General features: G+C 44.8%; 1 protein-coding gene across 5 annotated transcripts in view; it reads right to left on the bottom strand.

Annotated features, from left to right (window-relative positions):
• Positions 1-27,634, bottom strand: part of LOC124002385 (leucine-rich repeat neuronal protein 1-like) — a 49,189-nt gene that overhangs the window by 11,132 nt on the left and 10,423 nt on the right. The window contains exons 1-2 of one of the 5 annotated variants that reach the window (XM_046309753.1): positions 18,489-18,567; positions 12,624-12,733 (exon numbers count right to left, since the gene is read on the bottom strand). The exons of 3 other annotated variants lie outside the window; for them this stretch is intronic. The gene's annotated coding sequence lies outside the window, so the exon portion shown is untranslated. Of the gene's footprint in view, positions 1-12,623; positions 12,734-18,488; positions 18,568-27,634 lie in introns of those variants that run through there. One more of the 5 variants, XM_046309752.1, reaches the window with a different exon arrangement.

Raw genomic sequence — 27,634 nt, 5'->3', positions numbered from 1 at the left:
GAGATATTGGTGTGCAAAAGAGCAGAAAAGTAAATAAATAAAAACAGTATGGGGATGAGGTAGGTAAAAATGGGTGGGCTATTTAGCGATAGACTATGTACAGCTGCAGCGATCCGTTAGCTGCTCAGATATCAGATGTGTGAAGTTGGTGAGGGAGATAAAAGTCTCTAACTTCAGCGATTTTTGCAATTCATTCCAGTCACAGGCAGCAGAAAACTGGAACGAAAGGCGGCCAAATGATCAGTGAGATACACCTGCTGGAGCACGTGCTACGGATGGGTGTTGCCATCGTGACCAGTGAACTGAGATAAGGCGGAGCTTTACCTAGCATGGACTTGTTTTCTTGTTGTTCAGAAAATGTTTAATATTATGGTCCAGAATTGTAATGCATATCAATGTATACAGTGCCTTCAGAAAGTATTCACACCCCTTGGCTTTTTACACATTTGTTTTACAGCCTGAATGTAAAATTGATTACATTTAGATTTTTTTGTCACTCGCCTACACACAATATCCCATAATGTCAAAGTGGAATTATGTTTTTTGTAATTTTGACAAATTAATAAAAAATGAAAGGCTGGAATGTCTTGAGTCAATAAGTATTTATTTTGTTATGGCAAGCCTAAATATGTTCAGGAGTAAAAATGTGCTTAGCAAGTAACATAATAAGTTGCATGGACTCACTGTGTGCAATAATATTTTTTAACACGATATTTGAAGGACTCACATCTCTGTACCCCACACATACAATTATCTGTAGGGTACCTCGGTTGAGCAGTGAATTTCAAACACAGATTCAACCACAAAGACCAGGAAGGTTTTCCAATGCATCGCAAAGACGGGCATATATTGGTAGATGGGCAAAAAAAGCAGTCATTGAATATTCATATGAGCATGGTGAAGTTATTAATTACACTTTGGATAGTGTATCAATACACCAGGTCACTACAAAGATACAGGCGTCCTTCCTAACTCAGTTGTTGGAGAGGAAGAAATCGCTCAGGGATTTCACCATGATGCCAATGGTGACTTTAAAACAGTTACAGAGTTTAATGGCTGTGATAGGAGTAACTACAACAACATTGTAGTTATGCCACAATACTAACTTAGTAGACAGAGTAAAAAGAAGGAAGCCTGTACAGAATACAATTATTCCAAAACATGCGTCCTGTTTGCAACAAGTCACTAAAGAAACACTGCAAAATATGTGGCAAAGCAATTTACTTTTTGTCCTGAATACAAAGTGTTATGTTTGGGGCAAATCCAAGACAACATATTATTGAGTACCACTCTCCATATTTTCAAGCATAGTGGTGGCTGCATCACGTTATGGGTATGCTTGTAATCGTTAAGGACTGGGGAGTTTTTCAGGATAAAAAATTAATGGAAAGGAGCTAAGTGCAGGCAAAATCCTGCTTTCCACCAGATACTGGGAGATGAATCAATCTTTCAGCAGGACAATAACCTAAAACACAAGGCCAAATCTTTGTCTAGCAATGATGGACAACCAATTTTACAGAGCTTAAAGCATTTTGAAAACATTATGGCAAATGTTGCACATTCCAGGTGTGGAAAGCTCTTAGAGACTTACCCAGCAAGACTCACAGCTGTAATTGCTGCCAAAGGTGATTCTACAAAGTATTGACTCAGGGGTGTGGGGATATTTCTGTATTGTCATTTTTTTTAATGCTAAAATGTCTAAAAACATGTTTTCATTTGGTCATTATGAGGTATTGTGTGGAGGTGGTTGAGAAAAAAAATGGGATTAATCCATTTTGAATTCAAGCTGTAACATAACAACATGTGGAATAAGTCAAGGGGTATGAATACTTTCTGAAGGCACTACATGTATATTAGTAGACTAGAGAGTGGTAGACTAAATGTATGATGCATATTTGATATATATATTTGTTCCTATCAGAGGTGTATTGTGGATATGAACTCGGCCACTCTGATGTACAATATTCTGTGTCCGACTCTTCAGAGATTACATGTTACTCTCTCCCAGGGGAATATCTGCCTATGCTACCGGGCCGGCACAGTGACAGAGGAAGATCCTTTTGGTGTGGCAGCAGCAGCCTGTGCTCGCTGATCTGACTGTGGGCACATTACTTACACAACCAGGGTGGGTAGAGAGAGGAAAAATGCTTGGCTCGACATAGTTTTAGAGGGAGACTAGATTTTCAAGACATGTCTCTAGAAAGCACCGGCAACACAGGTGGGTAGAAATCAATTAGAGGCCTGGAACCCCTGGGCTGTGACTTTGCCAGCACCGGGCTGGGCCCAGGGTGTTGGGATGGATGTGGGTGGACGGGCAGGGCTGAGGCCAGCGTGTTGGTACTGGCAGGGCTGGTCTGACAGGTCTAGCCCCAGAGGACAGGGAGCATTCAGAAGCCCTTCACCGCCACTGTGCTAGCGCCTCACATCTATTTCAGATGGGCCACTGGCACTGCTGCGGTCTCCTCTTTCCCCAACACATTTAGGAGGCCCAATTATGGAAATGAAACAGCAGTTTATTCTTCTTCTCCATTTAAACAGTCAATATGTGATCGTAAGGCCTGTCAGGGGGGGAATATGTTTTTCCTGTATCAGTTTGGTGCTGTCAGTGATAAGGGTATTTCCACTGTAGTGGTGAAAACCTCTGTGCTGCTGTGAGAGTAGTGTTCTCAGCAGGTGACAGGTCAATGTAGGTATGATGGGGATGAACTACCATGTACAGTATGATCTGCACATGATCTATGACTGTGCCTCTTCTCTGCCTGCCCTGCCTGGGGATATTCAAATCAGTGACAGTGGAAAATAACACTGCATTATCGTAAACAGACATGACAGTGATGAGCACAGAGCAGGCCCTAGTAACTCCTATCCATTTGAGCATTTGAGCATTTTTATCACAAATGAAACCAAATCTATCGCTATCCAGGCTAATTTGTTTTCAATACTGGGGAAAGGGATGATTATATCCCAGCCTTTTAGGCAAGGTGAAACACTTTGTATCTGTTCAGGCAGGATTCAAGTGGGTGTGAAGATATTACAGCTGAGGATGGCAATATATCTCTTCAACCTGGAGGAATAATCAGCCTCCCATAACTCTCCTGGTCCTGTGTTCTCTGGGTCCTGCAGCTCCTACACTGAGAATAAACCGCAGTGTTCCTCAGCCTCCAGTCTAAGTCAGATACTCATAAAATAACACATTCATCCTCAAAAACACACTCCGCACAGTGTGTGTGTGTGTGTGTGTGTGTGTGTGTGTGTGTTTACACATCAAAACCTGACAACCAAGTCTCTGAGTTTCAATATTAACATAGAACAGGTTTTGTTTGATTTCTCTCTTTTCTTTCATGTGTGATTTCTCATCTACATTCAGCGCAAATCTGGCAGAAACACAGAGCACAAGGATGTGAGACTGACAGGAACTCACAGCTTTGATTCAGCATATTGCAGGTGTGGTATTTATACTGACTCAAACAAAACGTAGTAATACAGAACATTTAACAGAATGTCAGTCCCAGTGTTTCACGTCTGCATATTTTAACAATGATCACACCATGGAATCTACATATCCATAACCCAACGCCTGATCAAAGGCTTACAAATGCTCAATTCGTTTTTCTAGTCAGTGTGGGAGAAACAAGGTTCAATACTGTATACTGGGATACAATATATACGATGTGAAGTCCATTAGAGTATCCATTATCTGGTGAGTATCCTATTTTTATGGCTGTTACCGTGAGACACTCCCAAACCTCTTAGATACTGTTCCAATAGCAATGATGATCCATATAATTATTCATGTCAAATGCCCCGGGCATACAGAGAGCCATCTCACTGATTCATATACTGTGAATGAACTGGAACATCGGGGCTTTACATCCTCTTCCTCTTCTCCGGGCTCAGGAAAGGACAATATAGAGATCTGAAAGAAATCTCTCCCCCTCTATCCATCCATCAACCTATCTACCCATCTATGCACCTACAGTTGAAGTCGGATGTTTACATACACTTAGGTTGGAGTCATTAAAACTCGTTTTTCAACCACTCCACAAATTTCTTATTAACAAACTATAGTTTTGGCAAGTTGGTTAGGACATCTACTTTGTGCATGACACAAGTCATTTTTCCAAAAATTGCTTACAGACAGATTATTATACTGTATCACAATTCCAGTGGGCCAGAGGTTTACATACACTAAGTTGATTGTGACTTTAAACAGCTTTGAAAATTCCAGAAAATTATGTCATGGCTTTAGAAGTTTCTGATAGGCTAATTGACATCATTTGAGTCAATTGGAGGTGTACCTGTGGATGTATTTCAAGGCCTACCTTCAAACTCAGTGCCTCTTTGCTTGATATCATGGGAAAATCAAAAGAAATCAGCCAAGACCTCAGAAAAAAATGGTAGACCTCCACAAGTCTGGTTCAACCTTGGGAGCAATTTCCAAATACCTGAAGGTACCACGTTCATATGAACAAACAATAGTATGCAAGCATAAACACCATGGGACCACGTAGCTGTCATACTGCTCAGGAAGGAGACGCATTCTGTCTCCTAGAGATGAACGTACTTTGGTGCGAAAAGTGCAAATCAATCCCAGAACAACAGCAAAGGACCTTGTGAAGATGTTGGAGGAAACGGGTACAAAAGTATCTAAATCCACAGTAAAAAGGAATGGGAGAAGGTCATGTGGTCTGATGAGACAAAAATAGAGCTTTTTGGTCTAAACTCCACTCGCCGTGTTTAGAGGAAGAAGAAGGATGAGTACAACCCCAAGAACACCATCCCAACCGTGAAGCATGGAGGTGGAAACATCATCCTTTGGGGATGCTTTTCTGCAAAGGGGACAGGACGACTGCACCGTATTGAGGGGAGGATGGATGGGGCCAGGTATCGTGAGATCTTGGCCAACAACAACAACCTCCTTCCCTCAGTAAGAGCATTGAAGATGGGTCGTGGCTGGGTCTTCCAGCATGACAACGACCCGAAACACACAGCCAGGGCAACTTAGGAGTGGCTCCGTAAGAAGCATCTCAAGGTCCTGGAGTGGCCTAGCCAGTCTCCAGACCTGAACCCAATAGAAAATCTTTGGAGGGAGCTGAAAGTCCATATTGCCCAGTGACAGCCCCAAACCCTGAAGGATCTGGAGAAGGTCTGAATGGAAGAGTGGGCCAAAATCCCTGCTGCAGTGTGTGCAAACCTGGTCAAGAACTACAGGAAACATATGATCTCTGTAATTGCAGAAAAAGGTTTCTGAATATTAAGTTCTGCTTTTCTGATGTATGAAATACTTATGTCATGCAATAAAATGCAAATTAATTACTTAAAAATCATAAATGTGATTTTCGTTTTAGATTCCGTCTCTCACAGTTGAAGTGTACCTATGATAAAAATTACAGACCTCTACATGCTTTGTAAGTAGGAAAACCTGCAAAATTGGCAGTGTATCAAATACTTGTTCTCCCCACTGTATATCCAAAATGTCCATTTATTTGGCGCATTTGATCCAGAAAAAAACAGCTTCCAATTTGCGCAAAGTCACTACAAAATATCTCAAATGTCACCTGTAAACTTTGCCTAAACATTTCAAACTACTTTTGTAATACAACTTTAGGTATTTTTAAACGTTAATAATCGATCAAATGAAGACGGGTCTATCTGTAATAACCTCAACCGTTTTCCAAAGACTGGTGACATCTAGTGGAAGCGGTAGGAACTGCAAACAAGTGCCTGAGAAATCCAGTTCCCCAATGGAAACTCATTGAATAGACAGTGACCTCAAATGTATTTTTTCTGAATGGTTATTCCTCTGGGTTTTGCCTGCTACATAAGTTGTTATACTCACAGACATGATTCAAACAGTTGTATTAACTTCAGTGTTTTCTATCCAAATCTACAAATAATATGCATATCTTATATTATTGGAATGAGTAGCAGGAAGTTGAAATTGGGCACGCTATTTATCCAAAAGTGAAATTGCTGCCCCCTATCCCAAACAGGTTTTAAGGACAACAAAATCAGGGTATTGGAGTGGCGATCAGAAAGCCCTGAACTCAATCGTATAGAAAATCTGTGGGCAGAACTGAAAAAGCGTGTGCAAGCAAGGAGGCCTACAAACCTGACTCAGTTACACCAGCTCTGTCAAGAGGAATGGGCCCAATGGGAAGCTTGGAAGGCTATCCAAAATGTTTGACCCAAGTTAAACAATTTAAAGGCAATGCTACCAAATACTAATTGAGTGTTTGTTAACTTCTGACCCACTGGGAATGTGATGAAAGAAATAAAAGCTGAAATAAATTATTCTCTACTATTATTCTGACATTTCACATTCTTAAAATAACGTGGAGATCCTAACTGACCTAAGACAGGGAAATTTTACTAGGATTAAATGTCAGGAATTGTGAAAAACTGAGTTGAAATGTATTTGGCGAAGGTGGATGTAAACTTCCGACTTCAACTGTATCTATCGGTATGTCTGTCTATACACTGCATCTTTTATATCCAGCCATCTATCAGGCAAACTACTTTTTTGTCTCTCTCTCCCCTCATCACTTTCTTCCTCGCTCCTTCCCCCTCTCTTCTCTTAAATTGGAGGGGACAGGCGAGTTAATCGCTGTTTTCACGCTGAAGCCATAAAACTCAGACACCTGGCACCAGGCTCCTGGAGGGCTGGCAGCTCTGTGGGGGGGTTGTATCCGGTCTGACCGAACGCTACCACAGTGTGTGTGTTCATGTGTGTGTGTGTGGGGGGGGGGGGGGGGGGGGGTGTTTCGGTGACCGTTTTACCACACCGGCAGTCATGAGTCACACCGTCAGTCATGACCGCAGTCAAATTCCATGTAACCATTTAGTCACGGTAACTGGTAACTAGGCTTCTCCACGCTCTGATGCTGCTGATGGTCATTCGTAGCCTACCAAACCTAATAACTGCCTGGTACTTGGCACTCTATTGTCCCTCGAACCACTGACATCAATTTTGCTGTTCGTTAAGCCTACTCATCTTGTTGGCTGACGAAAAGTTGGCAAAATGTGGAACGTACTTCTAAAATCTTCAATTTTGCAATGTGAGTGAGTGTGCTTCGGAGCACAGCAGCCGGGAGAAGGGAATTATAATTATTATATTCAACCCAAGGGCACAATGGCCACTTTGGCTGCAAAGGGAATGGATTTTTTAGGGGGCACTACGGCCACACAAGGGGGATGACGCTGGTAAATTCGATGCCTGGTGAGAATATTATCAAGTGCTTGTCAAATTGTGAATGAGAGACTGATGAAGTGTGTGCAGCCTGCACAAGAAACAAAATCAGAGATCATGCCTTTCACGCTACTTTTTTCACATCATAATTAGAGTTGCATCATGCAGCCTTAGAATGGATTAAAAATCAAAACATATAGCCCAACTTTTGTGTCACAACTAAAGTTGCATAAATAGCTCTAAATCAAGCATATAGGTGGACACGTTTCTTTGTTAACTGCTTAACACAGAATAACCGCATGTGTGCACTTCCTTGGAAATCATTTGGAGAATATAATATTTATATTTTATTCAGCTATGTTCAATTGTATTCTTTATACTATAAAATAATAAAAAAGAATGCCACGGAATTCTCAACAAATCTTGTCTGCTAAATGAACTAGTGTAGCCCAGAGCCATATCAGGGCCTAACATAAGGAAAACTCAGAGAATGCTATTCTGCTCTTCTGAAATAGACTACATTTTCTTTATATCATGTTTCTTTAGACCTGTCTAAAATAAATAATGGATTTATTGTGATGGTGTAGGCTATGTTAAATGGATTTTTAGATAAAAAAAAAAGTATGATGTTTCAAAGGTCTGCATCAGTGGCTAGTAGGCTATGTGTGAAAGCCAGGATAACGTGTTTATGTTAATTTACGGTCAATTACTGTGAGACCGGCAGTTATTTGTTTGACAATCACCGGCTCACAAAATGTCATGACCGCCACAGCCCTAGACACCTCACATGGAAACTGGAGGCAAACAAGGCCAGAGATGCCCTCCCTAATCATCAAAGCCCTGAGAGACTACCAAGCTTTCCATTGGGGCCTGAAAACAGAACACTCTGACTGTCAGTGGTAAGTGTAATGAAAGTTGTCACACTAGGCAAAATCACATCTCTCCAACCCACAGAGTGGTCTGACTGAGGGGAACAGATGTTGCTCACATCGACACAGCAGCACTAGGCACTGTTGACAGGACCCCTTCCTCTCAGCTCCGCTGCTTTCAGATATGGTGGCTAAATACTGTTTAATCCTGGATGGAAAAATCGCCTCAAATCCTACAAACTATCCACATTCTGATGGTAATCCTTCAGTCAATCCACATGTTTTTTGGGGGTGTGCTCTCTGTCACAACCTTACCCACTAAAGTAAAATATATTTCCATTTCCTCTGGTTTGAGTGAAACTCTTCCACATAAGTAACCAATAGACTGATATTCCTGTTCCTGTGAAAGTGGAACAGGAATACTGCTAAAAGAGTAGAACCATTATGGGGGGATTAAGGCTAGTCTACGATATCATGCTATACTATTTATATCCTGTTTATACTCTTAATCTACAGGATGTACACAACAATGCCTCAGGAGCAGACATAACAAGCATTGTTTCGGGCTTCCTGGCCAGCAAACCCCTAGTCAGGTGCAACAGTTGTCTGAAGAGGCCAAACTGCTTAAACCAGATACACAGAGATTCAGTGTTCACACATTCTTTGAACTTAACCCAGAACAGCCCAAAAAAGGAAAAACAGGTAGAGGTGAGGGATAAAGGAGAGGGTGCAGAGATGCAGGACAATGCAGGGTGGCTAGAGTGTTGGGCCAGTAACCGAAAAGTAGCTGGTTTGAATACCCGAGCTGACAAGGTGAAACATTTGTCGATGTGCCCTTGAGCAAGGTACTTAATGCTCATTTGCTCCAGGGGTGCTCTACTACTATGTTTGACGCTGTAAAACAACACATTTCTCTGTGCCTATATGGTGATATGTGAAAAATAAATAAAAAAATGGACTTGAATTTACACTCACCTATCATATCTCACTACACAAACAAATGCTTTGTCACAGGAGACCCAAGCCCTGCTTTAAACCTAGTTTAACTCTATTCCTATAGTGAGTGTCTTCAGGGGCCCTGGCATTTTGTGTGAGAGCTTGAGGCATTTGGGTACAGAAAATTGTCCAGAGTTCAAAAAACTTTGCTGGGGTGCAAAATGAAGTGTCATTCCTATTGGAATCCAGCCAGGGTTGGAACTTGTTTTCACCTGCAACCTGCACTCAGAATGACCGCCAGGTTTAGGATCATTGAGGGGAAACTACCTACGACATTTAAACTGGAACAAACAACTCAGTAATGGGTGCAAAAAGTATAACTGATTGGATTAGTTTATAAAAATTCTATTTACCTTTGCGTCGCATAAGATTAATCAATCAATCAATGCACATGCACAAAAATAGATATCGAAACAGACAATTCTAAAACTCAACCTGCAAGAGAGCATGCTGAGAAGTATGATGGGTGTGGTTTTGGTTCAAAGTGATGTGTATGAGTTTCAGGCCCCTGTACTGGAGTAAAACTGGGCCTCAAAATATAGCCTTATGAAATACATATGGTATTGGGTTAAATAATAAAAAATAATAATAACATATCTGCTTGGGATCTCACTTATTGAAGTCCATAAGACTGAAAACAGAGGAACGCAACAACCATGCCTGTCACTAACAAATACAGTCATGGCTGGTAACGCTACAATGTAATTGAAAGGCAAGGCACTGGGAAATATGTGAATAAGGCTTTACACTAAGCAGTGTGTTAATTTAACACTCTTCTGGTGTCTATAAGGGTCCACAGACTCAACACTTTCAGTGTTGATTTAACACTCTCAGTAGCTAGGTTTCTATCCAATTGGTGACAGATTTTCATGTGAATATTAAAAAATCCTCAAAAACAATATGCTCATTTTCCCACCAGAGATGCTTCCATCAAATTGAACTTGTTGCGGATAGAAGGCTGAGTGTGATGACGTAGTGCACATAAAAATATGTTTTGCGGTTAAATTCCCATGTACCAAATAAAAAATACAAGTTAAATATGTTTCCATCGCATTTTCAATTCTACTGATGGTTTTGTCACAACAAATGTTGTGTTACATGGCAAACATGCCCACTCTGGTCTTGGAACATGTGCTCTAGCCAACAGCCCGCAGACAGTGTGGGAAGGCTACCTACATGATGAGATTATTATGGATAAGAGCAAGATTAGTTTTATTTGTCAAACAGCAGCCAAGCATCATCTGGTGGGGCGAACAACAACAAAAACAATTGGGGATGCATGACAGCAAAGCCACTACACAACACTAAACAATATATTCATTGCACTATAACGGTGACAAACGGTGCCCACAAACTCTTAGGGCCTACATAAAGCTGTCCCAACAGCAGAGTCCCAACAGCAGTTCCAACACCTCCCACTGCTACACTTGGCTATCAGCGGAGCCTTGTCTGGCAGCGAAACAGTTCATTCAGCCTCATTTACTGCCTTTAAAATAAATATAGCTGATAAGGCTGACTTGCTTAAACAAATGTGGTCTCTAGTGACAATTGATATGTACAAACTATGGCATAAGGGGATGACAAGCAGATACGAGGCAATCCGTAATTTCGATGAAGACATTCATGATCGAGCTAGAGCGGACATAGTCAATATAACTATTTGTTCAGCACTTTTGAAAATGGACAGAATTCAGAACATGGGTTGTTCTTACAGTGTTATCCCTGTCCACAAAGTCAGAACCGTAGGATAAATAAAGGGTATTTGATACACTGCTTATTTTGCAGGTTTTCCTACTTACAAAGCATGTAGAGGTCTGTAAAATTTATCACTTAAACTGTGAGAGACGGAATCTAAAACAAAAATATAGAAAATCACATTGTATAATTTTTAAGTAATTAACTTGCATTTTATTGCATGCAATAAGTATTTGATCACCTACCAACCAGTAAGAATTCTGGCTCTCACTGACCTGTTAGTTTTTCTTTAAGAAGCCCTCCTGTTCTCCACTCATTACCTGTAATAACTGCACCTGTTTGAACTCGTTACCTGTATAAAAGACACCTGTCCACACACTCAATCAAACAGACTCCAACCTCTCCACAATGGCCAAGACCAGACAGCTGTGTAAGGACATCAGGGATACAATTGCAGACCTGCACAAGGCTGGTATGGGCTACAGGACAATAGGCTAGCAGCTTGGTGAGAAGGCAACAACTGTTGGCGCAATTATTAGAAAATGGAAGAAGTTCAAGATGACGGTCAATCGCTCTCGGTCTGGGGCTCTATGCAAGATCTCACCTCATGGGGCATAATGATCATGAGGAAGGTGAGGGATCAGCCCAGAACTACACGGCAGGACCTGGTCAATAACCAGAAGAGAGCTGGGACCACAGTCTCAAAGAAAACCATTAGTAACACACTACGCCGTCATGCAGCGCACGCAAGGTCCCCCTGCTCAAGCCAGCGCATGTCCAGGCCCATCTGAAGTTTGCCAATGACCATCTGGATGATCCAGAGGAGGAATGGGAGAATGTAATGTGGTCTGATGAGACAAAAATAGAGCTTTTTGGTTTAAACTCCACTCGCCGTGTTTGGAGGAAGAAGAAGGATGAATACAACCCCAGGAAACATCATTCTTAGGGGATGCTTTTCTGCAAAGGGGACAGGACGACTGCACCGTATTGAGGGGAGGATGGATGGGGCCATGTATCGTGAGATCTTGGCCAACAACCTCCTTCCCTCAGTAAGAGCATTGAAGATGGGTCGTGGCTGGGTCTTCCAGCATGACAACGACCCGAAACACACAGCCAGGACAACTAAGGAGTGGCTCCGTAAGAAGCATCTCAAGGTCCTGGAGTGGCCTAGCCAGTCTCCAGACCTGAACCCAATAGAAAATCTTTGGAGGGAGCTGAAAGTCCGTATTGCCCAGTGACAGCCCCGAAACCTGAAGGATCTGGAGAAGGTCTGTTTGGAGGAGTGGGCCAAAATCCCTGCTGCAGTGTGTGCAAACCTGGGCAAACCTGGTCAAGAACTACAGGAAACGTATTATCTCTGTAATTGCAAACAAAGGTTTCTATAACAAATATTAAGTCCTGCTTTTCTGATGTGTCAAATACTTATTGCATGCAATAAAATGCAAATTAATTACTTAAAAATCATACAATGTGATTTTCTGGATTTTGTTTTAGATTCCATCTCTCACAGTTGAAGTGTACCTATGATAAAAATTACAGACCTCTACATGCTTTGTAAGTAGGAAAACCTGCAAAATCGGCAGTGTATCAATACTTGTTCTCCCCACTGTATAAGCAGACAATGAAAGCTCTGACAATTTTCGATGACTACATATCTCTAAAACAGGTTATAGGCTACATGCGCACCACCAAGTCAGAACATTAGGCGAAATTAAGAGGGGAAAATATATCAATTAATTAGGGTGAGGCACATGGGCTACTAACAGCTTACTACACAACATACACTTAATATTACTTTCTTAGCTACAGTATACATATCTCCCTGGCATATTAGATCATTTATGCAGCAGCATACAAGACATTTTTGGGCTCACCTTGTTGTGCTGTGCTCACTTGAACAGGAAGGAGGCGCGCGGTCCTTCATTGGCTAATTTTGTCATCAAAGTCTGGCATTCTCTGGATTTATGGTGCTTTCAAGACAACTCTGAAAAAAACAAGGTCGAATCATGATGACGTCAGTGATCTTCAGGTCGTAGCTCTAGAAAGAGGCCTGAGTTCCTGACTTGCAATTCTGAGTTGGATGACCAAGTTCCCAGTTGTCTTCAACTCACTGAAGTCAGATTTCCCAGTTCCGAGTTAACAGTTGCTTTGAGCGAGGTAGAAATCATGCTGGATTGACAGCATGGCCAATGTTGAATGTTTAACATTTTAAACTTGGAAAAGAGACCCTTAAACCCAGACTTGGGAACACAAACCCACTTAACTGAATAGCAGGCTAGTGATTGCTTCGCAATACTTGCAGTTAGCCACTGATTCTTTCCAAACCACTCATTGTTGAGTTTGCTATTTCCAACTTGTTGTGTAATGTTTATGTCCAATACGTTGTATCTATAATTTCTTTTAATTATTTCTCTTCATATGACAAGTATTAAAAATAATTTTCCAGTAGATTGTCGACTTGATTCATGATGATGACTGCTAGCTAAGATTTTGAAAGTATGATGTTGATATGATCAGTCCAATAAAAGCTACTGTAGATATAAAGTGATTTGACGTCATTTTATCTGGGACCAATGACCTTGAGCCTTCTTGGATGGGCACTTCTAATGTAACTCTATAGCTGCACCCAAGGGACTTAAATTTTCGAGCTCTACCCTTAGATTTGGTTGTGACGTAGTGTCCCCATGAGTGACAGAACACTGAGCCAATCATGTCGTAACTAGAGAACATTACCAACCCCTACGCTCCATATTTTCCGCTGGCTGCTCCACTACCACAGAAAGCACTGAGCTGGGCTGAAACACCTGCATTTTGGAGCTGCCATCCTCAAGAAAGCAAAAAAGAGACAGTGTTTGTATGCCGCTTTTTTAACTCAATGATTTTAGATTTTTTTTTTACATTGTTTGAAAACTGATATGTGACATGTATTAATGCCAAAATAAAATGAATTTAAAAAATAATAAAAAATTGTGGGGCTCAAGCTCTGCCCAACCTTCTGTGAATGATGGGTCGCCACTGCCTGAGTGCCTGAACCATGATGCTAATCTCACAGCCTGGGGAAGCACAGAACAGCACACTCATTTACAGTTTACACGGAGGTACACGCACAGGCACGCACAGACACGCCGAGTATGCTCACACGCAAGCTCACAAAGGCCCGCATACACACACATAACTCATTCAACAATACACACACCCACAAAGAGTTTAAGAGCTATACATACAAACATACATAAAGACGTATACCACAACATGAACACAGGCACATCATCAGCAAACCAGTGCCTGCAAATCATGAACACCACCACCCACTCATACTGTACATGCTGTGGTTGTACATAAATTGCATACATAGTCCTGGTCCTAGTACTGGTGCACAAACAGTTTCTTTCACACACACTCCTACTCACACCTCCACAAACCAGTGGTACACTGAAAGGGCAGAAATCCCTCATCCAGACATTATCCAGCTGGTTTAGAGCAGGCCTCAGGCACGCAGGGGGGATTTACTCTGCCTCTTCCTTTTGTCACAGCCTTTATGTGTTTTAGCTTCCTCAAAACACACATGCATGATCACGCACACCATACAGAAAAGCTTACAAACTCACGAAACACGCAAACACACAAACAAACACAAACACACAACCATTCTGTACACAAAATCATACACCAAACACACACATACATACACACCTCATACCCCTGTAAATATTCAATGGGTTCAATTCTCGGGCCGACTCTCTTCTCTGTATACATCAAAGATGTATTGCAAAAATCAGAAACTTTCTGTCCAAAAATTATGCAGAAAAATTAATCCATGCTTTTGTCACTTCTAGGTTAGACTACTGCAATGCTCTACTTTCTGGCTACCCGGATAAAGCACTAAATAAACTTCAGTTAGTGCTAAATACGGCTGCTAGAATCCTGACTAGAACCAAAACATTTGATCATATTACTCCAGTGCTAGCCTCCCTACACTGGCTTCCTGTCAAAGCAAGGGCTGATTTCAAGGTTTTACTGCTAACCTACAAAGCATTACATGGGCTTGCTCCTACCTATCTCTCTGATTTGGTCCTGCCGTACATACCTACACGTACGCTACGGTCACAAGACGCAGGCCTCCTAATTGTCCCTAGAATTTCTAAGCAAACAGCTGGAGGCAGGGCTTTCTCCTATAGAGCTCCATTTTTATGGAACGGTCTGCCTACCCATGTCAGAGACGCAAACTCGGTCTCAACCTTTAGGTCTTCACTGAAGACTCATCTCTCCAGTGGGTCATATGATTGAGTGTAGTCTGGCCCAGGAGTGGGAGGGTGAACGGAAAGGCTCTGGAGCAACGAACCACCCTTGCTGTCTCTGCCTGGCCGGTTCCCCTCTTTCCACTGGGATTCTCTGCCTCTAACCCTATTACAGGGGCTGAGTCACTGGCTTACTGGGGCTCTCTCATGCCGTCCCTGGAAGGGTTGCGTCACCTGAGTGGGTTGATTCACTGATGTGGTCATCCTGTCTGGGTTGGCGCCCCCCCCTTGGGTTGTGCCATGGCGGAGATCTTTGTGGGCTATACTCAGCCTTGTCTCAGGATGGTAAGTTGGTGGTTGAAGATATCCCTCTAGTGGTGTGGGGACTGTGCCTTGGCAAAGTGGGTGGGGTTTATCCTTCCTGTTTGGCCCTGTCCGGGGATGTCCTCGGATGGGGCCACAGTGTCTCCTGACCCCTCCTGTCTCAGCCTCCAGTATTTATGCTGCAGTAGTTTATGTGTCGGGGGCTAGGGTCAGTTTGTTATATCTGGAGTACTTCTCCTGTCCTATTCGGTGTCTTGTGTGAATCTAAGTGTGCGTTCTCTAATTCTCTCCTTCTCTCTTTCTTTCTATCTCTCGGAGGACCTGAGCCCTAGGACCATGCCCCAGGACTACCTGACATGATGACTCCTTGCTGTCCCCAGTCCACCTGGCCGTGCTGCTGCTCCAGTTTCAACTGTTCTGTCTTATTATTATTCGACCATGCTGGTCATTTATGAACATTTGAACATCTTGGCCATGTTCTGTTATAATCTCCACCCGGCACAGCCAGAAGAGGACTGGCCACCCCACATAGCCCGGTTCCTCTCTAGGTTTCTTCCTAGGTTTTGTCCTTTCTAGGGAGTTTTTCCTAGCCACCGGGCTTCTACACCTGCATTGTTTGCTGTTTGGGGTTTTAGGCTGGGTTTCTGTACAGCACTTTGAGATATCAGCTGATGTACGAAGGGCTATATAAATACATTTGATTTGATTTGATGTTGCTCTTCGTACATCAGCTGGTGATTCTCTGATCCACCTCAACGCAGACAACACCATTCTGTATGCTTCTGGCCCCTCTTTGGACACTGTGTTAACTAACCTCCAGACGAGCTTCGATGCTATACAATTCTCCTTCCGTGGCCTCCAACTGCTCTTAAACACAGGTAAAACTAAATGCATGCTATTCAATCGATCACTGCCCTCACCTGCTCACTCGTCCAGCATCACTACTCTGGACGTCTCTGACTCAGAATACGTGGACAACTACAAATGCCTAAGTGTCTGGTTAGACTGTAAACTCTACTTCCAGACTCACATCAAACATCTCTAATCCAAAATTAAATCTAGAATCGGCTTCCTATATCGCAACAAAGCATCCTTCACTCATTCTGCCAAACATACCCTCGTAAAACTGACCATCTTACCGATCCTCAACTTCGGTAATGTCATCTATAAAATAGCCTCCAACACTCTACTCAACAAACTGGACGCAGTCTATCACAGTGCCATCCGTTTTGTCACCAAAGCCCCATTCACTACCCACCATTGCGACCTGTACGCTCTCGTTGGTTGGCCCTCGCTTCATACTCGTCGCCAAACCCACTGGCTCCATGTCATCTACAAGTCTCTGCTAGGTAAAGCCCCGCCTTATCTCAGCTCACTCGTCACCATAGCAGCACCCACTCGTAGCACACGCTCCAGCAGGTAAATCTCACTGGTCACCCCCAAAGCCAATTCCTCCTTTGGTCGTCTTTCTTTCCAGTTCTCTGCTGCCAATGACTGGAATGAACTGCAAAAATCTCTGAAGCTGGAGACTCATATCTCCCCCACTAGCTTTAAGCACCAGCTGTCAGAGCAGCTCACAGCACCTGTACATAGCCCATCTGTAAACAGCCCATCTATCTACCTACCTCATCCCCATACTGTATTTAATTATTTATCTTTCTCCTTTGCACCCCAGTATCTCTACTTGCACATTCATCTTCTGCACATCTACCATTCCAGTGTTTAATTGCTATATTGTAATTACTTTACCACCATGGCCTATTTATTTTATGTCCTTAACTTACCTCATTTGCACTCGCTGTATATAGACTTTTTGTTTTCTTTTGTTCTACTGTATTATTGACTGTATGTTTTCTTCATTACATGTGTAACTCTGTTGTTGTATGTGTCGAATTGCTATGCTTTATCTTGGCCAGGTCACAGTTGCAAATGAGAACTTGTTCTCAACTAGCCTACCTGGTTAAATAAAGGTGAAATAAAAAAGAAAAGAATATGTTCACCCAGCTTAGTGCCTTCCCTTCCAGAAAGGATAAGGCAGGCAAGTAGGACGAGAAGTCATTTAGGTATCATCAGCCCTGTCTATTTGATGCCAAGGCCTCGTAAATGCGTTTATTACCCGAGTCTCCAAACAGCACAGGGACTAATGAAGCTCATCAAAGCCACAGCAGCAGCACACAACCAGGAGAAGACAGATCTGGTCCCATATCCTAGGGTTAGGCTGTGTGGGTCTCTCTCTGTACCCACATAGAGCTCATTGGTTCTGGGGGTAAGAAGCTAACAGACACCCTGTTTAGAGCTCTGAACAGAGGTCTGGAAGTCTTAGACCAAAGATGGATCCTCTTTTTCCTGTCCTGCTGAGTTTTTTGTAACAGCATTAGGTTTCCTTGAGCTGAGTCCACTCTGCCAACATAAGCACTCACTGTTCCACAAAGACATCAACAGCTAAAACCTTCTCAATCACCGAATCTGGACACCAAAATACACAAAGGCAAGCATATGAATAAAAATGAGCCAAATTGCTTTTTATCCATTGGGGAGGAGACCGTGTATACAGAGTGCCTGTCTTCAGTATCCGTTTTGCTCAGTGACTTAACCCTCGGCTTTCAGATGCTGGTTGGTACTGCCAAGAGGAAACTGGGTCTAATGAGAACATGATAGCACTTTTCACAGGGAAGAATAATGTGTTTCTCTTCATTCATTCGGCCCTTTTCATTGGGCCTCAAATGTGAGCAGTGTTTCCCAATCAGCAGCCACACAACAGGCTCCCTCACATTCATGCTGTCACCATGGTGACCGGCCATGCCACATGTCTGTTTCATACCCAAATGAGGAGACAGCTGTGTGTGCCATTAGGCGTCGTAGAGCGAAAAGCGAACAAGAACTACCACTAGCACGAGATCACAACGATAAACATCCATATGCAATGACCGGATTAAACATCAGACACCATCAAAATGAAAAGTCTGATAATTGCCATACCAGCAGATAATGGCTCCCACTATAGCGTGGCTATGTTCAGTCGTCCGCTACCACAACAAAGAAACAAGGGTCTGCTGTTACCTAGTAGATTCTACTGACTACATCTACAAACGCACCGCAACATGTCTCCTTCCCAAACAACAACTATTACTGATGAAACATAGCATATCACAATACAGCAACCACAGCCAAACCTACCATTCCATCACTATTATTAGTTTTCAGTCACAATACTCCTCCTATATTACAGCTCCATACACGAGTCCCCAGCTCCGCCATGTGCTGCCGACAGCCAGCCGGCCTGCCAGGCGTGTGTAGCTGATGGGCACTGCATGTCCTTGCTGGGCAATTCCACGGAAACAGAATTAGACTTTGACTCTGATTTTTCACTTTAAAATGTATGCCAACCAAATCCATTGATTTCAAAGTTTAACAAACTATACAACTCTATGCACAAGGACTACTTTGAACAATTTACACCGAAAATGTCACAAAAAACACATTGACTGGAAGAATAATAATAATAATAATAATATATGCCATTTAGCAGACGCTTTTATCCAAAGTGACTTACAGTCATGTGTGCATACATTCTACATATGGGTGGTCCTGGGGATTGAACCCACTACCCTGGCGTTACAAGCGCCATGCTCTACCAACTGAGCTACAGAAGGACCACTAGAACTATGCTGATGCAAAATGTGGTAAGATTAAGATTCAAAGATGTCTGCAGAAACAATGGGGTGTCAGCTGTGCTATGATATGACACCTTGAGTTAAATGCTTTTTGGGCTTATGGAACTACAGCAGGTGAAGTGGATTTACATCCGGTAATGGAATTACGGTAACAGAATTACATCATGGGTCCCTGATCTGTACTATATAGAAATGCATAATTATGGATATGAATATCATTCTCTTCGTGGTTATGTATCCTGAATAGGTACACAAAAGTAGAAATATGCAATATCCTTCTTTTGCATATTTGAGTATTGTTCTACACACTGGCTAGTAATGAGCTCGGCCCCCAAACAAGACCACATTTGGTTGGTCCGGACCAGACCTAATCTGAAACAATCATAGATGTCTATGCTTCACAAGTTTGGACACCCCAGTAGAGCACAGCAGAGTTGTCACGCCCTGGTCGAAGTATTTTGTGTTTATCTTCATTTATTTGGTCAGGCCAGGGTGTGACATGGGTTTTTGTATGTGGTGTGTATGTATTGGGATTTTAGCTTCGTGGGGTGTTCTAGTTAAGTCTATGGCTGTCTGAAGTGGTTCTCAATCAGAGGCAGGTGTTTATCGTTCTCTGATTGGGAACCATATTTAGGCAGCCATATTCTTTGTGTGTTTCGTGGGTGATTGTCCTTAGTGTCCTTGTTCCTGTCTCTGTGTTAGTTTACGCTAGTATAGGCTGTTTCGGTTTTCGTTACGTTCTTTGTTTATAATTGATTCGTGTTTTACGTTTTGTTCATTAAACATGGATCGCAATCCACACGCTGTATTTTGGTCCGACTCTCCTTCACCACATGAGAACCGTTACAGAATCACCCACTACACCCGGACCAAGCAGCGTGGTAACAGGCAGGAGCCACAGGAGAAGCAACAAAGGCAGCAACAGCGGCGCAATGAGGAATGGACATGGGACGATATATTGGATGGCAAGGGTTGCAACACATGGGAGGAGATCCTGGCGGGAAGGGATCGCCTTCCATGGGAACAGGTGGAGGCAGCGAGGAGATTCCGAGGTGAGTAAGACATTTAAACGTGTTAACCCTCGCAAGGCTGCAGGCCCAGACGGCATCCCCAGCCGCGCCCTCAGAGCATGCGCAGACCAGCTGGCCGGTGTGTTTACGGACATATTCAATCAATCCCTATACCAGTCTGCTGTTCCCACATGCTTCAAGAGGGCCACCATTGTTCCTGTTCCCAAGAAAGCTAAGGTAACTGAGCTAAACGACTACCGCCCCGTAGCACTCACTTCCGTCATCATGAAGTGCTTTGAGAGACTAGTCAAGGACCATATCACCTCCACCCTACCTGACACCCTAGACCCACTCCAATTTGCTTACCGCCCAAATAGGTCCACAGACGATGCAATCTCAACCACACTGCACACTGCCCTAACCCACCTGGACAAGAGGAATACCTATGTGAGAATGCTGTTCATCGACTACAGCTCGGCATTCAACACCATAGTACCCTCCAAGCTCGTCATCAAGCTCGAGACCCTGGGTCTCGACCCCGCCCTGTGCAACTGGGTACTGGACTTCCTGACGGGCCGCCCCCAGGTGGTGAGGGTAGGCAACAACATCTCCTCCCCGCTGATCCTCAACACGGGGGCCCCACAAGGGTGCGTTCTGAGCCCTCTCCTGTACTCCCTGTTCACCCACGACTGCGTGGCCACGCAAGCCTCCAACTCAATCATCAAGTTTGCGGACGACACAACAGTGGTAGGCTTGATTACCAACAACGACGAGACGGCCTACAGGGAGGAGGTGAGGGCCCTCGGAGTGTGGTGTCAGGAAAATAACCTCACACTCAACGTCAACAAAACTAAGGAGATGATTGTGGACTTCAGGAAACAGCAGAGGGAACACCCCCTATCCACATCGATGGAACAGTAGTGGAGAGGGTAGCTAGTTTTAAGTTCCTCGGCATACACATCACAGACAAACTGAATTGGTCCACTCACACTGACAGCGTCGTGAAGAAGGCACAGCAGCGCCTATTCAACCTCAGGAGGCTGAAGAAATTCGGCTTGTCACCAAAAGCACTCACAAACTTCTACAGATGCACAATCGAGAGCATCCTGGCGGGCTGTATCACCGCCTGGTACGGCAACTGCTCCGCCCTCAACCGTAAGGCTCTCCAGAGGGTAGTGAGGACTGCACAACGCATCACCGGGGGCAAACTACCTGCCCTCCAGGACACCTACACCACCCGTTGTTACAGGAAGGCCATAAAGATCATCAAGGACATCAACCACCCGAACCACTGCCTGTTCACCCCGCTATCATCCAGAAGGCGAGGTCAGTACAGGTGCATCAAAGCTGGGACCGAGAGACTGAAAAACAGCTTCTATCTCAAGGCCATCAGACTGTTAAACAGCCACCACTAACACTGAGTGGCTGCTGCCAACACACTGTCATTGACACTGACCCAACTCCAGCCATTTTAATAATGGGAATTGATGGGAAATGATGTAAATATATCACTAGCCACTTTAAACAATGCTACCTTATATAATGTTACTTACCCTACATTATTAATCTCATATGCATATGTATATACTGTACTCTACATCATCGACTGCATCCTTATGTAACACATGTATCACTAGCCACTTTAACTATGCCACTTTGTTTACTTTGTCTACACACTCATCTCATATGTATATACTGTACTCAATACCATCTACTGTATGCTGCTCTGTACCATCACTCATTCATATATCCTTATGTACATGTTCCTTATCCCCTTACACTGTGTATAAGACAGTAGTTTTGGAATTGTTAGTTAGATTACTTGTTGGTTATCACTGCATTGTCGGAACTAGAAGCACAAGCATTTCGCTACACTCGCATTAACATCTGCTAACCATGTGTATGTGACAAATAAAATTTGATTTGATTTGATTTTTGAGAGCAGAGGCAGCCGGAGAGAGGAGCCGGCGATATGAGGGAATACGGTTGGCAAGGAAGCCCAGGAGTCAGCCCCAAAAATGTATTGGGGGGAGGCTCACAGGGAGTATGGCTACGCCAGGTAGGAGACCTGCGCAAACTCCCTGTGCTTACCGGGGGGCTAGAGAGACCGGGCAGGCACCGTGTTATGCAGTGGTGCGCACGGTGTCCCCAGTGCGGGTGCATAGCCCGGTGCGGTATATTCCAGCTCCTCGTATCGGCCGGGCTAGAGTGGGCATCGAGCCGGGTAAGGTTGGGCAGGCTCGGTGCTCAAGAGCTCCAGTGCGCCTGCACGGTCCGGTCTATCCAGTACCACCTTCACACACCAGCCCTCCGGTGGCAGCTCCCCGCACCAGGCTTCCTGTGCGTGTTCTCGGTCCAGTCCCACCAGTGCCAGCACCACGCATCAGGCCTACAGTGCGCATCGCCTCTCCAGCGCTGCCGGAGTCTCCCGCCTGTTCAGCGCTGCCAGAGCCTTCCTCCTCTACAGCGCTGCTGGAGTCTCCTGCCTGTTCAGCGCAGCCAGTGAGGCCAGCCTGTTCAGCGCAGCCAGTGCTGCCAGCCTGCATGGAGCAGCCAGAGCTGCCAGTCTACATGGAGCTGCCAGTCTGCAGGAAGCAGCCAGAGCTGCCAGTATGCATGGCGCAGCCAGAGCTGCCAGTCTGCATGGAGCAGCCAGATCTGCCAGTCTGCATGGAGCAGCCAGAGCTGCCAGTCTGTATGAAGCAGCCAGAGCTGCCTGTCTGCATGAAGCAGCCAGAGCTGCCAGTCTGCATGGAGCAGCCAGAGCTGCCAGTCTGCAAGGAGCTGCCAGTCTGAAAGGAGCTGCCAGTCTGCATGGAGCAGCCAGAGCTGCCAGTCTGCAAGGAGCTGCCAGTCTGCAAGGAGCTGCCAGTCTGCAAGGAGCTGCCAGTCTGCACGGAGCCGCCAGAGCTGCCAGTCTGGAAGAAGCCGCCATGGAGCAGCCAGAGCCGCCAGTCAGCATGGAGCAGCCAGAGCCGCCAGTCAGCATGGAGCAGCCAGATCCGTCAGTCTGCCAGGATCCGCCAGTCAGCCAGACTCTTCCAGATCTGCCAGTCAGCTAGACTCTTCCAGATCTGCCAGTCAGCCAGACTCTTCCAGATCCGCCAGTCAGCCAGACTCTTCCAGATCCGCCAGTCAGCCAGACTCTTCCAGATCTGCCAGTCAGCCAGACTCTTCCAGATCCACCAGACAACCAGACTCTTCCAGATCCGCCAGTCAACCAGACTCTTCCAGATCCGCCAGTCAGCCGGGATCTGCCAGAACTGCCAGTCGGCCAGGATCTGCCAGTCGGCCAGGATCCGCCAGTCGGCCAGGATCCGCCAGTCAGCCAGGATCCGCCAGTCGGCCAGGATCTGCCAGATCCGCCAGGATCCGCCAGTCAGCCAGGATCCCAGGATCCGCCAGTCAGCCAGGATCCGGCAGTCAGCCAGGATCCGCCAGTCAGCCAGGATCTGCCAGTCAGCCAGGATCTGCCGAAACCACCAGCCAGACAGGATCTGGTAGATCCATCAACCTGCCTGAGCTTCCTTTCACTCCTGAGCTTCCTTTCCCTCCCGAGCTTCCTCTCAGTCCCGAGCTTCCCCTCAGTCCCGAGCTTCCCCTCAGTCCCGAGCTGCCTCAGTCCCGATCTGCTCCTCAGTCCAGTGGGGTTCTGGGTGAGGACTACTAAGCCATGGTCGGCGGCGAGGGTGGACTATCCAATGACGTGAGGAGGAGGGACTAAGACAGTGTTTGAGTGGAGTCCATGTCCAGCGCCAGAGCCGCCACCATGGAGAGACGCCCACCCGGACCCTGCCTATTGTTTTGAGGTGCGTTCGGGAGTCCGCACCTTAGGGGGGGGAGGGGTTCTGTCACGCCCTGGTCGAAGTATTTTGTGCGAGCGAGACGTCTATACTGTTTTTACAGTCTTGGTTTGACCACCAGATAACAGAATGAGAAAAAAAACTTATGAGCTAGGCTTGGGCAGTAAACCGTATATATACCGTATACCACCAGGGTATTTGGAAATTTGGGGTGGTTTTTCAAAATGGTCAATACCATTGATAATATATGAAGTGTTTTCATAAATGTTCATATTTGTAGCTAAGTTTTTAAGTAAATACCTGCAGTCAACTTGTGCAATATGTTATGAGATGAAGAAGATTGCGTTGTTCATTTCATTTGTCACATCATTTTGTATTATAAAGTATTATTACTGGTAGTTCCCAGGCGCATAGTTTGTTTACAAGCACACAACGGCAAGAGACCAGAGTCTTGTGAGTCACTCACTGTTGTGCAGCAAATGCCGGGTGATCTAGTTACAGTATGGAATTCACAACTAAGTGTTTGCCAGCTTGATATCTTACAAATATTAAGTTAATTGTGCAAAAAGCTCTGCCGTTGTACATTTGGTTTGCTAATTTAGTAGCTAGTTATATATCTAGCTAGCTAGGTAGTTGGCTTCTTCCAAAATCAAGCTTCACTTGGTAACACCAGAGGATCCCCTCCTGGATCAAGAGTCTTGCTGTCTAATATTTGTTTTGTGCATGCAGCAAACTATGAGCAGCATTTATGAGTTACATGTATAACTTTATGAGCTAGGATGTCTGTCATGCAAATAGTTTCGGTCAGAAACTGTATAAAATGTTTGCAAATGCATTCTCTATGGGATTTTACATGTGCTTGTTAGCATTGCTAACCTTTGCATTACAGAGTGTCAGGACCCGGTTACGAACCCGGGTCCCTGGAGTGAGAAACAGTCACTTAACCAACTGAGCCACAAATAGTTGGCAGAACCCAGAAGATGAGGCAGACACAGCAGTACTTGAGACGGTGTATTTAAAGAAGTAAAAAGTGAAGTTCTTCAGGAAAACATGTAACTCCACAACCTCAAAATGAATTCCACAAGAACAAAGGTAATCCTCCAAGACAAAAAGGTAAATCCATAAGGTGGAAGGTATAGCACAAAAAGCCTCAAAAGATACTCAAAAACAAACAAACAAGAACAAAAAACAGAATTCCACAAGAGAGTCCACCGGGATCAACAAGAGTTCACAGAGTACTAGGGCTGGGTGCTAACATACAAACACAGAGCAAAGAACTGAGGAAAACAAAGGGTTTAAATACAATCAGGGGAAACGAGGCACAGGTGCAAATAATAATGGGGATCAAGGGAAAACAAAAGGTCAAAAGGCACAATGGGGGCATCTAGTGACCAAAAACCGGAACAACCCTGGCCAAATCCTGACGCAGAGGCTATGTGGGGTTTGAAAATAGCACCCCTTGTGTTCAGTGCTGGTATGACCGGCTATCCTGCTATAGCACAAGGTTGGTATGAAGGTATGACAAAGTGGATACTGCCCAAGCCTATTATGAGCTGAACATACAGTAACAGTATGCCAGTGGAAGGGACTACAGTAGCAGGTGACCCAACTGTGGTTTGTGACTACTATGATTTCCCATTGTAGCCAATTTAACTGCAGTAATTCCGTTGCCGATTTTTCAGTAATTTGGTAACAGAATTACGAGTTTTAATTATTTATAAACATACTTGATATTTAAAAAACTATAACTAATTGGTGGGTCTTCCTTTACTTGCTGCGTGTGTGAACGTTCATTATCCTTCCTCATCATGAGGGAGAGAAATTAGAAAAGATCTTAGATATGTGGGGTTTTGGTAACAGAATTACAAGGTAAAAGGCATTGTGTCTTAAACTTAATTCATCCAAAACTAAATATGTGTTGATAATAGTTGGCAGGGGTCTTTGATTCAACAGTATTGTGTTTTGATGTATTTATAATACCTTTTAAGACTTTTTCTGTTAGATGTTGTCTAAGACCCCTTTTCCATCTGTTTGACCAGGAATCAAAGCCTTTGCTTATCCTGGAAAATGGTTGAAAAATGTTAGACTTAGCTTCATTTGACAACCAATTTGACATGCTCCTGTCATGCAGGTGAAAGAGGACCCAAAAGCGACTTGGCGAAAACAGAGTCTTTAATCCAGTAAAGTAAATACAAACAAAAAACACAACTTTCACTCGAAATGACGAGGACAAACTGGAGACTCGATCTTGAACAGCAGGTGAACAGCAGGTTGCCTCGGGAAGGCACTTGAACCAGACAGACTCAGACACCTGCTCACCACGCAGCATCTGAGGAAAACACGACACGACAGGGCGATACACAAACACAGCACGGTGAATTCTAGACAAGGAACCGACAGGACAGGAACGGAACACAAAGGAAGAAATAGGGACTCTAATCAGGGGAAAGGATCGGGAACAGGTGTGGGAAGACTAAATGATTGATTAGGGGAATAGGAACAGCTGGGAGCAGGAACGGAACGATAGAGAGAAGAGAGAGCGAGAGAGTGAGAGAGGGAGGGGAGAGAGAGGGATAGAAAGAGGGAAAGAACCTAATAAGACCAGCAGAGGGAAACGAATAGAATGGGAAGCACAGGGACAAGACAAGATAATAAATGACAAAACATGACAGTACCCCCCACTCACCGAGCGCCTCCTGGCGCACTCGAGGAGGAATCCTGGCGGCAACGGAGGAAATCATCAATGAGTGAACGGTCCAGCACGTCCCGAGACGGAACCCAACTCCTCTCCTCAGGACCGTAACCCTCCCAATCCACTAAGTATTGGTGACCCCGTCCCGAGAACGCATGTCCATGATCTTATGTACCTTGTAAATAGGTGCGCTCTCGACAAGGACGGGAGGGGGGAGGGAAGACGAACGGGGGTGCGAAGAAAGGGCTTGACACAGGAGACATGGAAGACAGGATGGACGCGACGAAGATGTCGCGGAAGAAGCAGTCGCACAGCGACAGGATTGACGACCTGGGAGACACGGAACGGACCAATGAACCGCGGAGTCAACTTACGAGAAGCTGTCGTAAGAGGAAGGTTGCGAGTGGAAAGCCACACTCTCTGGCCGCAACAATACCTTGGACTCTTAATCCTGCGTTTATTGGCGGCTCTCACAGTCTGTGCCCTGTAACGGCAAAGTGCAGACCTCACCCTCCTCCAGGTGCGCTCACAACGTTGGACAAACGCTTGAGCGGAGGGAACGCTGGACTCGGCAAGCTGGGATGAGAACAGAGGAGGCTGGTAACCCAGACTACTCTGAAACGGAGATAACCCGGTAGCAGACGAAGGAAGCGAATTGTGAGCGTATTCTGCCCAGGGGAGCTGTTCTGCCCAAGACGCAGGGTTTCTGAAAGAAAGGCTGCGTAGTATGCGACCAATCGTCTGATTGGCCCTCTCTGCTTGACCGTTAGACTGGGGATGAAACCCGGAAGAGAGACTGACGGACGCACCAATCAAACGACAGAACTCCCTCCAAAACTGTGACGTGAATTGCGGGCCTCTGTCTGAAACGGCGTCTAACGGGAGGCCATGAATTCTGAATACATTCTCGATAATGATTTGTCCCGTCTCCTTAGCGGAAGGAAGTTTAGCGAGGGGAATGAAATGTGCCGCCTTAGAGAACCTATCGACAACCGTAAGAATCACAGTCTTCCCGCAGACAAAGGCAGACCGGTAATGAAGTCTAGGGCGATGTGAGACCATGGTCGAGAAGGAATGGGGAGCGGTCTGAGACGACCGGCAGGAGGAGAGTTACCCGACTTAGTCTGCGCGCAGTCCGAACAAG

Source organism: Oncorhynchus gorbuscha, linkage group LG18, assembly GCF_021184085.1.
Source record: "Oncorhynchus gorbuscha isolate QuinsamMale2020 ecotype Even-year linkage group LG18, OgorEven_v1.0, whole genome shotgun sequence".
Taxonomy (NCBI): Eukaryota; Metazoa; Chordata; class Actinopteri; order Salmoniformes; family Salmonidae; genus Oncorhynchus; species Oncorhynchus gorbuscha.
The sequence above is the reverse complement of the archived record's forward strand: the minus strand, read 5'-3'. Positions and strand labels throughout refer to the sequence as shown.